The sequence below is a fragment of the Oryctolagus cuniculus genome, chromosome 3, assembly GCF_964237555.1.
Source record: "Oryctolagus cuniculus chromosome 3, mOryCun1.1, whole genome shotgun sequence".
Taxonomy (NCBI): domain Eukaryota; kingdom Metazoa; phylum Chordata; class Mammalia; order Lagomorpha; family Leporidae; genus Oryctolagus; species Oryctolagus cuniculus.
The window spans coordinates 169,598,908-169,611,534 of NC_091434.1; the positions used below are offsets into that span (position 1 = coordinate 169,598,908).

Genomic DNA, 12,627 nt, shown 5'->3' on the forward strand with positions numbered 1-12,627 from the left:
AGGAAAGAAAGTGGAAACGCATGGAAGCCTTTGGCACTGCTAGCATCTGGAGACAGAGGCAGGCTTGTGACTGGTAGAACGTGGAACCGAGTATGGCATAAATCGTGTTCTGTGACATCCAAGGCTAGGTTACTAAAGGTTGTGTATTTTGCTTCCATTTTGCTTGCCAGAAGACTGACTCTTGGAGCCCTGACTTGGCTCAGAAGAACTCTTAATACCCCAAGGCCATGTTTTGGGGAGTCCCAGACTCCCTGGAGAATCCAGCCCCAGCTCTTGGGTGTCCGGCTCTCAGCTGTGTGAGTTTTTCCAGCTGAGGTACCAGGCATTCGTGGAGCAGACACAGCCCCTCCCTGCTGTGTCCTGTCGGAATTGCTAACCCACCGAATAGAATAATACTGTTCGAAGTCACTAACTTGGAGGGGGAGCCATGGTGAAGGGGCATCGACAGAACAGCAAGTGAGTGGGACCAAGAGGATGAGAAGTTCTAACATTCATCCAAACGAAGTTCCGAAAGAAGACACTAGAAGGAATGAGGAAGACTCTTCATTTAAAGAAATAAAAGTTGAGATATTTCCACAGTTGTTCCATGACATGAATCCCTGGGTCTCAGAAGTGTAATGAATCCCAGGCAGGAAAAATAGAAGAAATGTATATTGTAATGCGTCAGATTAACAGAACACAATTCACTGATAAAACAGACATTAAAAGCAGAGATAGATATTGTTACATCATCTCTCCTTTGTTCATGGTTTCATTATCTATGGTTAAATGGAAAGTTCCAGATATAAAGAATTCATCTGGGCCAGCATTGTTGGGCCACGGTGGAAGCTGCTGTCTGAAGTGCCAGCATCACATGTCCTAACACTGATCCTGTCCTGGCTGCTCTGCCTTCTACCCAGCTCCCTGCTAATGCACCTGGGAAATCAGCAGAAGATGGCTACGTGCTTGGACCCCTGCCAGCCACATGTAGATCCCAACAGAGTTCCTGGCTGCTGACTTCGGCCTGACCAAGCCCTGATCACTGCAGCCATTTGGGGAGTGAATCAGTACATAATACCCTGCCTTCCGTCACTCAGTATCAGCCTTGGTCATCAGAGTTAATGCCACAATATTGCATCATGTGTGTGCAAGTAACCCTTATTTTACTTACTAAAGGCCCCAAGCATAAATTTTATTAGGGTATATTGTCATATGTTGTTATTAATCTTGTACCGTATCCAATCTATAAATTAAACTTTATCATCAGTATGTGTGTATAGGAAAAAAATAGTATTTTTAAGAGTTGGCTCTCCAGGTTCTCAGGCATTTGAAACCAGGTTGTCTTACAACCTATTTCTCATGGAGAAAAAGTGACTGTTGTACTTACCACGTAAGTTAGTTGGTATGATTGAACTGGTTGGTATAGTTAAAAGCTGGAAACATCCTACCTGGTCGTCTACAGAGAGATTTATAAATTCATTACATTAACATTACTTTATTACATTAATGAAAAGCTACCCATACTATTTAGCAGCAAAATTATACAGGAGCTATGTATATTGATGTGAATCAGTCTCTGAAAAAAATGTTTGGCATTTACATAGTGTTTATCTTTTTAGATTTATTTATTTGAAAGAGTTATAGAGAGGTGGGGGGGTGCTCTTCCATTCCAATGGTTCACTCCCCAAATGGCCACAACAGCCAGAGCTGGGCCGATCCAAAGTCAGGAGCCAGGAGCTTCTTCTGGGTCTCCCACATAGGTGCAGGGACCCAAAGACTTGGACCATCCTCCACTGCTTTCTCAGGCCATAGCAGAGAGCCAGACCAGAAATGGAGCAGCCAGGCCTTGAACTGGCACTGCAGGCAGCAGCCTCATCCACTGTGCCTCAGCACTGGCCTCTACATAATATTTAAAAATTTAAGAAACTATACAGGTGTCTCTGTGTATATACTTTAGCAATCCATGTGTGTGTAAAGTGCAAAGGCATTTTTTCATGATAAATGTTAAAATCAATATAATGGGGGAAGAAGCAGGAATAGAATCAGGAAGGAGTGTACTGCTTGGAGGGAATACATACTGAGTCTGAAAGGATGTGGAGGTTAGAGGTGAAGAGTATTCAGTACTGTGGTCCTGAGTCTGAAAGGACTTGGAGGTTAGAGGTGAAGAGTACTGAGTACTGGAGTACTGAGTCTGAAAGGACGTGGAGGTTAGAGGTGAAGAGTACTCAGTACTGGAGTACTGAGTCTGAAAGGACGTGGAGGTTAAAGATTGAGTACTGGGTACAGGAGTACTGAGTCTGAAAGGACGTGGAGGTTAGAGGTGAAGAGTACTCAGTACTGTTGTCCTGAGTCTGAAAGGACGTGAAGGTTAGAGATTGAGTACTGAGTACTGGAATACTGAGTCTGAAAGGACGTGGAGGTGAGAGGTGAAGAGTACTGAGTACTGGAGTACTGAGTCTGAAAGGACTTGGAGGTGAGAGGTGAAGAGTACTCAGTACTATTGTTCTGAGTCTGAAAGGACGTGGAGGTTAGAGGTGAAGAGTACTGAGTACTGGAGTACTGAGTCTGAAAGGACGTGGAGGTTAGAGGTGAAGAGTATTCAGTACTGTTGTCCTGAGTCTGAAAGGATGTGGAGGTTAGAGGTGAAGAGTACTGAGTACAGGAGTACTGAGTCTGAAAGGACGTGGAGGTTAGAGGTGAAGAGTACTCAGTACTGGAGTACTGAATCTGAAAGGACTTGGAGGTTAGAGGTGAAGAGTGCTCAGTACTGGAGTACTGAGTCTGAAAGGATTTGGAGGTTAGAGGTGAAGAGTACTCAGTACTGGGGTGCTGAGTCTGAAATGATGTGGAGGTTAGAGGTGAAGAGTACTCAGTACAGGAGTACTGAGTCTGAAAGGACATGGAGGTTAGAGGTGAAGAGTATTCAGTACTGTTGTCCTGAGTCTGAAAGGACGTGGAGGTTAGAGATTGAGTACTGAGTACAGGAGTACTGAGTCTGAAAGGACGTGGAGGTTAGAGGTGAAGAGTACTCAGTACAGGAGTACTGAGTCTGAAAAGATGTGGAGGTTAGAGATTGAGTACTGGGTACAGGAGTACTGAGTCTGAAAGGACCTGGAGGTTAGAGGTGAAGAGTACTCAGTACTGTTGTTCTGAGTCTGAAAGGACGTGGAGGTTAGCAATGAAGAGTACTGAGTACAGGAGTACTGAGTCTGAAAGGACGTGGAGGTTAGCAATGAAGAGTACTGAGTACAGGAGTACTGAGTCTGAAAGGACGTGGAGGTTAGAGGTGAAGAGTACTCAGTACTGTTGTTCTGAGTCTGAAAGGACGTGGAGGTTAGAGGTGAAGAGTACTCAGTACAGGAGTACTGAGTCTGAAAGGACGTGGAGGTTAGAGATTGAGTACTGGGTACAGGAGTACTGAGTCTGAAAGGACGTGGAGGTTAGAGGTGAAGAGTACTCAGTACAGGAGTACTGAGTCTGAAAGGACATGGAGGTTAGAGATTAAGAGTACTCAGTACAGGAGTACTGAGTCTGAAAGGACGTGGAGGTTAGAGGTGAAGTGAAGTCTCCTTTCCTGTAGGTTTAGGTGAGTGGTTGAATGCACAGGCAGAAGATCAAGCTGCCTGTACAGTCAGTTCTATGTGGGAGATTTGAGCCTTGACAGTAGGGAGGAAGTGGAATCGGGGGAGAGAGGAAGTGACGTAGAAGACGTGGAGCCTCCCAGCTGAAGTCTGGGAACTGTTGTAAATGCAGAGTGCTGTTTGCTAGTAAATGACGGCACCGTGAACTTCTATGTCATCAGCGATACTATTGAAAAATCTTTATATCCTTACAATCTTCTGACCTGAGCACCTACAGTAGCAAGTAGCCAGCTGCATTTTGGTGAGGGTGTTATTTTTCTTTCCTTTTTTTTTTTTTTTTTTGTTTAGCATTAACATTTATGTGAAAAATAGGTTGACACAGAAGAGTGACCCCATCTCTGAACTATGTTTAATATTGATGGATCCTTAATGAGATGGGAGGTACATGACAATAAGGGGGAGGAGCACGTGGGTTCTTGGGAAGTAGGCAGACATTCTAGAATCCAGCTTTTCTCTCCTGACGTGGTCAGTGTCTCCTATTATGGCAGTAGTGGGTGTATCATTATTACATCGAGTCTACAGGGAGCTGTAGGTGTGTGTATGTCAGCTGTGGCCTCCTCAAGTGGTCTGAGCCTGGTCCAGGCAGAGCATCTGTTTATCTTCAGAGAAAGGGGAACCAGACCCATGTCCTCCAGGTCTTGAGATGATAGGAACTTATCCAGGTGGCCCAACTGGTCCCTCTGCCTCCATCTCTCCCCAGTACTAGTCTTTCTCCAAACTAGTTAACTTCTTCATTCTGGTCTTAAAAAGAATCCTAACAATTGGTCATCATCTGAGCGTAACTAGCTACTGATCAGTTGCCCTGAAATGTAACAAAAAAAAAAAAAAAAAAAACCTGGGCTAGCGCTGTGGCGAGGTGGGTGAAGCTAACACCTGCCATGCTGGCATCCCCCATGGTACTACTTGGAGTCCCAGCTGCTCCACTTCCAATCCAGCTCCCTGCTGATGTGCCTGGGAAAGCAGCAGAGGACGTCCAGAAAGCTTGGGCCACTGCTGCTGGCTTGGGCTTCGGCCTGGCCCAGCCCCAGCTCCTGTGGCCAGTCGGGGAGTGAACCAGCAGATGGAAGACCTCTCTCCGTCTCTCCCTCCCTCCCTCCCTGCCTCCCTCCCTCTCTCTCTCTCTCTCTCTCTCTGTCTTTCAAATAAATAAATCTTTAAAAAGAAGAAGAAAACCTGACGGTCAAAGGTATTTATTTAACAAAAATATTTACATTGAATCTTAAAATACTAGTGTGTGAATCTAACAAACTGTGTATATGTGGGCATATGTGAAATTTATTTTTAGAAGTAGGCTTATGGGACTTTTATATTTGCCTCAGAGCTCTCAAAATAGTTGATGTAGAGTGGAACTATTTAGTACCACTTTACATGTCATTGAACTTGGAGTGAGAATCGTGATTGAGACACCCTATAATGTAACTAGAAGTGTCCTGAGGTCATTGTGTAATTTTATAGGGAGCTACGCCAAAGCCAGGAAGAAAGCAGTAAGTTTTATAGCACGATTAGCCATGGGACAGCTGGCCTTTGTGTGAAGTGGGTTGAAAATGGAACTCTGTGTGTGGTTACACAATGTGTAAAAGAGGCATTTCATTATGTGCATATCTACCTGCATTTTCCCTTTGATCAAAGTGTATGTTTAATTAACTAGAACGAAAATCTTCTACAAAATGGAAATATGCACTGAAAACAGTGGCAGCAGTGAAACAATACCTTGAAGCTTTTTACTTTGTGTCCCAACAGACTAGTGATTTCACTTTACATTGGAAATGACAGTATAGTCATGGTGATTGCTCCTTTGGGACTGATAAGAAGGAAATGGTGCCCAATTATATCAGTCATTAATATTCTCTGTTACCAGTAGTAGGGGGAGCCTTGGAACTAGATGAACATGGCCTGAATATATTTTTAAGCAAGTAAATTATCTTCCAGTATTGGTAAAAATGTAGTCTGTCTGCCTTGGAAAAGTAAAACCATCATATGTAATTTAGCTTCTCTGTGATTTTAAACATTCTGGAAGGCACAGCCCCATGGTAGGCCAGTTTGGACAGGAGACGCTTCAGCCCCTGGGAGAAAGGCTGATGTTTATGTTGAGAATCCGAAGAATGTTCGTTCCTTTGGAATTAACCTGTAGCATCTGTGTGCACATTGAAATTGTGCTCATGTCCTCTTTCCTTACATATATTTTGTTGTTACTATTTATCTATATGACTTCTTCTGTATGCGACTTAGCCACTTTCCCTCCCCAAGTTCATTGCCGTAGGCCAATAGTTTGGATAACAAACCAGGTCCTAAAGCTACATTTTGTCCCCAAGTAAGGTAAGCAACACAGCCGACAGTTTCCTGGTCCATGGCTCTCTTCCCAGGGTGATTGTTTCTGACTACACTGAAATTCTCTCCTGCCATTTCAGCTTCTTTTAGTGTCACATGGTTCCTTGTACGTCTCTCTGCTCTTGCACAGAAGACACACAGTGCATGGCCCAACCTAATGCAGCAGCCCAACAATGAGGACTTCGAAGGAATTGAAACCCTGGCTTATCAGCAAGCATCTTATTGCCACCTGACATACCAACAGCCCATTACAGTTCTTTCCCTACCCTGTTGCATAGTCACACGCAATTCCATAATGGTGACTTTTGTGAAAACAGCCACTGAGCTATCTTTCCAGGAGAAACAACAGAACCGGCTGCAGCCAACCTTATACCTGGAGCCTGCACGAATCAACTCACACTGACCAAAGAGTAACCTTATGGTTGATGATAATGTTGGATGATGCACCTCCAGTGACGCTTCAGCGTCACTTTGCACGTATTTGGGTGGAAAGACTTAATTTGTCAAGGTGCACTCATAAAGGACATTCCCCACCCCTTTCCTCTGCACCTGTGTATCCTGCCATTTTGTTTTGCCCAGTCCTACCCCAATTACCCTAACTCTATAAACTCCCAAAACCTCTGTCCATACAAGGAGATTGATTTGGGCTTCAATATGACCTACCCCTCTCTCTATAGGCCTGTAGTGAGTAATAGACGTTCTCTTCCTTACAAGGTGAATTTGGTGTTCACGTAACAGTAATAACATGCCCTTGAGCTGGGGGACCTATCTAAAAACAGAATTGTAAAGATAAAAAATTATTCATGACACTTGTTAAGGGAGGCTTTATTCAAAGGGGATCCGTCTTGATGGAGTTTTGAGTAGGGGGGAAAGATCAGGCTCAACTCTGAACACAAGGACAAGAGGAGATTTACAGCTAAAGATCTTGGTAGGAGTCAGTGGGCAGGAAATTACTGAGAGGAAACATCAGGGGTAAGAGGATTCTGGCTAAACCAACTTAGTGGATTATTGTTGAAGGCAGGCAAAGGTGATAAGATATTGAGAGTAGAGGATAAAGATTTGGATCAGATATTAAGGGTAAGGGGTGAGGAATTTAATCAACTGTCAAGGGTGAGACAGTTTTGCTTAACTGATCCACCAGGATTCTTGTTAAAACTGGACTAAAGGGGGCGCCAGCATTGTGGTGCAGCAGGTAAAGCTGCTGCCTGCAGTGCCAGCGCCCCGTATGAGCACCAGTTCATGTCCCGAATGCTCCATTTCTGATCCGGCTCCCTGCTGATGACCTGAAAGAGGCAGTGGAAGATGGCCCAAGTGCTTGGGTCCCTGCCATCCGTGCATATGACCTGGAAGAAGCTCCTGGCTTCTGGCTTTGTCCTAGTCCAGCCCTGGCCATTGCAGCCATTTGGGAGAGGAACCGGTAGATAGAAGATCTCTCCCATTCTCCCTCTCTCTCTCTTTCTCTCTCTCTATAACTCTGCCTTTAAAATAAATAAAATCTGAAGAAAACTAAAAAAAACCTGTTCTAAAGGGGCTAAGAACAGAACTGTGTTCAGAGGCCCAGACAGGAACACAGTTACTGGAGTCACCACTGCTGGTTCCTGTGGTATGCATTAGTAGGAAACTGATATCAGGAGCCTACTCCAATGTGGGATGCAGACATCCTAACCACTACGCTGAATGTACACCCCAGACTTGGAGTCTTTTATACTATCTCAACCAAGGAGATTTGGGCCTCAAATGATGATAAATTGTGAGCAAGACTAAGAATATGAGGAAACCTATTGGAAAATAAGGATTATTCAATCTGGTTTATTTATACAGACTCAGTTCAGTGCCAGCTCTGGATCTCTGATGATAAAATCTGTTCTCCTCCTTTATATGGGGAGGGGTAGGGTCACCTCTACAAGAGGAAACTATAAGATAAGGGGAGGACAGAGAGCCCCTCCTACACCTGGTGATTCTCAGTTGCCTTCAGCTCACAATAATCCTTATGTGGAGGTGGCAAATTCTGGGGTAGCATAGCCTCATCCTCTTCAAATCCATATGACTTAAAGTAGCTAGTAAAATTTTTCTTTTTACTATATTCTCTTTCTACTTAATACCATTGGTTGAACTCTTTACTTAACACAGAATTATTCTTAGGTGTTTAAATCAAATTGAAAATTGATCCCTGTAAAAAATAAGAGGGAGAATAAGAGAGGGAGGAGATGTACAGTTCAGCACATGTTCCCACGGACTTATCCCTAAGGGTAAACCTAAAAACTTGCCATGGGACTCCAAATTCCATTAAGCTGTGTGGTACTAATGTCATCTTACATGTTAAAGTAATCATTTTAAGTGTGTAACTGATCATATAGATAGGAATAAGTGTCAAAGGGATCACATAAATAAGATCAAGTGTCTGCTAATAACAGCAGATAGAATTAAAAGGGGAGAATGAGCCAACATGGGAAGCAGGCCACATAGCAGACTCATAGAATGACAAATGCATACCCTAAACAGCACTCTGACCTCAGAATCAGCCCTTAAGGCATTCAGATCTGGCTAAAAAGCCCATGAGGGCATTTCATTGGCATGGAAAGCCAAGACACTGTGACAAAAAATGACCTAAATAAAAGATCTCTGTGAGATCCCAGCAGAAAGAGTGGGCCATCAAAGAAGGAGGTACCTTTCTCTGAAAGGAGGAGAGAACTTGGACTTTGCTTATGGCCTTGTCTAAATAAGGTCGGACTTTGTGGACTCAGAAGGCTTCCATAGCCTTGGCAGCTCATGACAAGAGCCTCAGGTGATTACTGATGTCATAAATAAGGGTATCAATCAACAACAGAAGGCACTGGGCGCTTGTTCCCCATGTAGGACCTCTGTCCTTTATGAGTTGTACTATGAGAATTAATGGTAAAAGTTGTCTTCAAACAGTACTTTGTGTGTCTGTGTGGGTGCAAACTCTTGAAATCTTTACTTAGTACAGCGTTGATCTTCTGTATATAAAGATAATTAAAAATGAATCTTAATGAAGAATGGGATGGGAGAGGGAGTAGGAGGCATGATGGGAAGGGAGTGGGAGGGCGGGTATAGGGGGATGAACCGCTATAATCCAGAAGTTGTACCTATGAAATTTATATTTATCAAATAAAAGCTCTCTAAAAATTTTTTAACTCAATAGGCTAATCTTAACAGTATGCAAGAAACATGAAACTAAAGCTAGAACCAGCCATGATGTTATTTTGGTTGCCAGAAGTGGTCATGGATGTGTCTTTGAGCTTCCTAGCAGGCAGCACAGGGCTACATGTCTTGTGCCCCTCCCACCTGATTCCTTATATCCATAGTATGAAAGAAGACAGTTGTGGAAAGAGTGTTGCAAGCAGTGTAGCTCTCAAGATTCTTATAGGGTTCATACTCTGTAATGTAATGAGTGATGTCTTCAACAGTCAATGCAATGCAATAGAATAAATGGAATGCTGCTAATAAATATTTCTGGAGTATCTTCTGTATGCCAGAGACAGGTTGCCTGGATAGGTAATCAAGAACTAAAAGAAAAAAAAAAAATACATGGACTCTGTCATAGAGAGCCTACAAATATAATACAGTGAGGAGGGACAGAGTAAACATATAAGCAAGCAAAAATATCCTATAATTATTTAAGATGCAGCAAGTGGCATGAAGGGAGTTACTACCGAGTGGTGAGAGAAGAAAAATGGGCAGATTGAGACCAGTGTCATGGGGCAGCAGCGTGAGCTGCCTTTGCAATGCTCTGATCCCATATCGGGGCACCAATTAAAGCCCTGGCTGCTCCACTTCCAACCCAGCTCCCTGCTGATGGCCTGAGAGAGCAGTGGAAGATGGCACATGTGCTTGTGCCCCTGCACCCATGTGGGAGACCCGAAAGAAGCTCCTGGCTCCTGGCTTCGGATCAGCCCAGCTGTGGCCATATAGGGAGTGAATCAGTGGATGGAAAAGATCTCTCTCTCTGTCTGGAACTCTACCTCTCAAATAAATAAATAGATCTTAAAAAAATGCAAATTCTCCAACCCACCTAGATCTTTGGGATCAGAAACCCTGGAGGCGGAGCTCCCCAGAACTGGCATTGTGTAAGCTTTTACAGGGGATCCTTCCCTGTGCTTAAATTTGAGAGCCACTGCAATTGTTCATGAGATAGGGGTTATGACTTATTTCAAGAGTCAGAATAGGAGGTTGGCATTCGGCCTGGTGGTGAAGACGTCTGGGTCCTTCGTGGAAGTGCCTGGATTTGCGTCTCAACTTGAGCTCCCTGCTAGTGCACAGCCTGGAAAGTAGCAGACGGTGACTCAAGAAGTTGTGTCCCTGCCACACAGATGGGTGACCTGACTTACATTCCTAGCTCCTGGCCTCAGCTATGCGCCGGGCATTTGGGGAAATGATTCACATCTGTCTATCTGTCTCTCTCTCCCTGTGTCTGCAATAAATTTTTTAAGAAGAGTATTATTTCCATCTTTCTCCCTTATGACCCAGAAGAAGCAGGGTTGTTTATCACACGTAGATGGTCTACCTCTCATCTAACAGTGTTTGTAAGGAAAAAGCAGTTGAACATACATCTTCTCTTTATTTAGTTTTTGGACAGCAAGATTTACTATCTCCCCATCACTCTTCAGCTCTTTGCTCAATTCTGAGTCCTAACCAGCGCTCAGTCTTGAGATCTTTAATATTTTTAGCAATAACTTATCATAATTAAATGTGTTCTTATGATTTAAGAGCTGAGTCAAAACCATGCCATTGTCACTTAAATAAGTCTGTGTTGATAATTGTTACCATGGAGCAACAGCAACTTCTCTGGTCACCATTATCAGTGATGTCCATTAAGTTGTGTTAACATTGCAACAGTCTGAGATAGAATTCTAGAAACATCTGAATTATCCTTTTCCTAACAATTATGTCGCGTGAATCAAATCCTATTACAGTAAAAGCCAAGGGACTGTCCAGATTCATTCATTATACTGAAATGTGGTTTTATGAGGGATTGGTTGAATAATAATGCTTTATTATATGAAGATTAATGTATAAATATGGATCCAGTATGCCCTGTATTTCAGAGGTTATTTGTACTGCGTCTCAGCTCATTAAAAAATAAAATATACTACTGATCCAATGGCATTTAAAACATATTAGAAGTGCAAAAATAAAATTGATATTCCTATATACATTTTGATCTGTTTTTCCTAATTTTTTTGTTGCTGACACTGGAATAGCATGATCCATGATTTCTTATAGGTGCCTTTGCTGCACGCTAATCCCTTTCCTTTCCTCTGTGCCTGTTGCATTTGTCACAATTTTATTTTAATTCCTGTGTTCACACTCCCTTAGTGAACACTGAGGGTGGAAAGCCTGATGCTGGTTACAGATCAGTGTCAGTTTCATTGTTCTTGAACAACCTTACAAATGACTCAGTCCATCAAATGCATTATATTCATCTCATCAGCACTGACGGAGCACCTACTGGGGCTTAGGACTGTGGTCCATTTTAGGAGATTTGTTCTTCCCCAGATCTGGAATTGGCCACCTCAGAGCTGCAGAGGGAACTCTGGGACTCCAACATGTGGGTTAGAGTTGACACCTGGAAAGGCGCTCTTTATATTTGGTGCTAATGCCGATGTTCTCTCACAGTTCAGAGAAAAAGAGATGGTGTTCTCTCTAGTCTGAGTGTATCTTCTTACTTAGCTTTTATCAACATCTGTTTCTATTGAGTTTTTTAATCTACTTTTTTTCAGTCATAGGAAAAACTCAAAAGGGAAATATCAAGTTAAGTGGCTTATTTTCAACTTAAGGAAAGGAAAAGAAAGGCACTGTAACTCTTAGAATAATTCTCTCTTAATAATTATTATTAATTAATAATTCAATAATAGTAATTCAACTCTTAGAATAATTATGTGAAATGGAGCAGGTGTTGTGGCACAGCGGGTAAAGCCACTACCTGCAGTGTTAACATCCCATATAGGCACCAGTTCAAGTCCTGGCTGCTCCACTTCTGATCCAGCTCCCTGCTAATGAGCCTGGAAAAGCAGTGGAGGATGGCCCAATGCTTGGACACCTGCCATCCATGTGGGAGACCTGGAGGAAGCTCCTGGCTCCTGGCTTCAGCCTGGCCCAGTGCTGGCTGTTTGGACCTTTAGGGAGTGAACCAACAGATAGCAGATACATAGGCTGTCTTGCTCCACCTCTCCCTCTCTGTAACTCTGACTTCAAACAAATAAATAAATCTTTTAAAAATTTTATTTATTTATTTATTTATTTGAAAGAGTTACACAGAAAGAGAAGGAGAGGCAGAGACAGAGAGAGAGAAGTCTTCCATCCACTGGTTCACTCCCCAAATGGCCTCAAAGGCTGGAGCTATGCTGATCCGAAGCTAGGAGCCAGGGTACAGGGTCAAGGACTTGGGTCATCTTCTACTGCTTTCCCAGGCCAGAGCAGAGAGCTGGATCAGAAGTGGAGCAGCTGAGACTCAAAGTGGCACCCGTGTGGGATGCTGGCACTGCAGGCAGTGGCTTTACCCACTACACCACAGTGCCGGCCCCAATAAATAAATCTTAAAACAAGTATCCAAGATACCTGTTAAAGATAGGAAGGCAGATTTTATCCAGGGCGACTATTTTCTTGGCTATGGGGAACACAGCAATAGATCTTGCCATAGAGCTGAGTGATTAGACTC

At 43.2% G+C, this 12,627-nt stretch overlaps 1 protein-coding gene across 3 annotated transcripts in view; it reads left to right on the plus strand.

The window, feature by feature from the left end:
• The window catches only part of EXOC4 (exocyst complex component 4), an 871,518-nt gene that overhangs the window by 468,485 nt on the left and 390,406 nt on the right, over positions 1-12,627 (plus strand). The gene's annotated exons all lie outside the window — the stretch shown is intronic.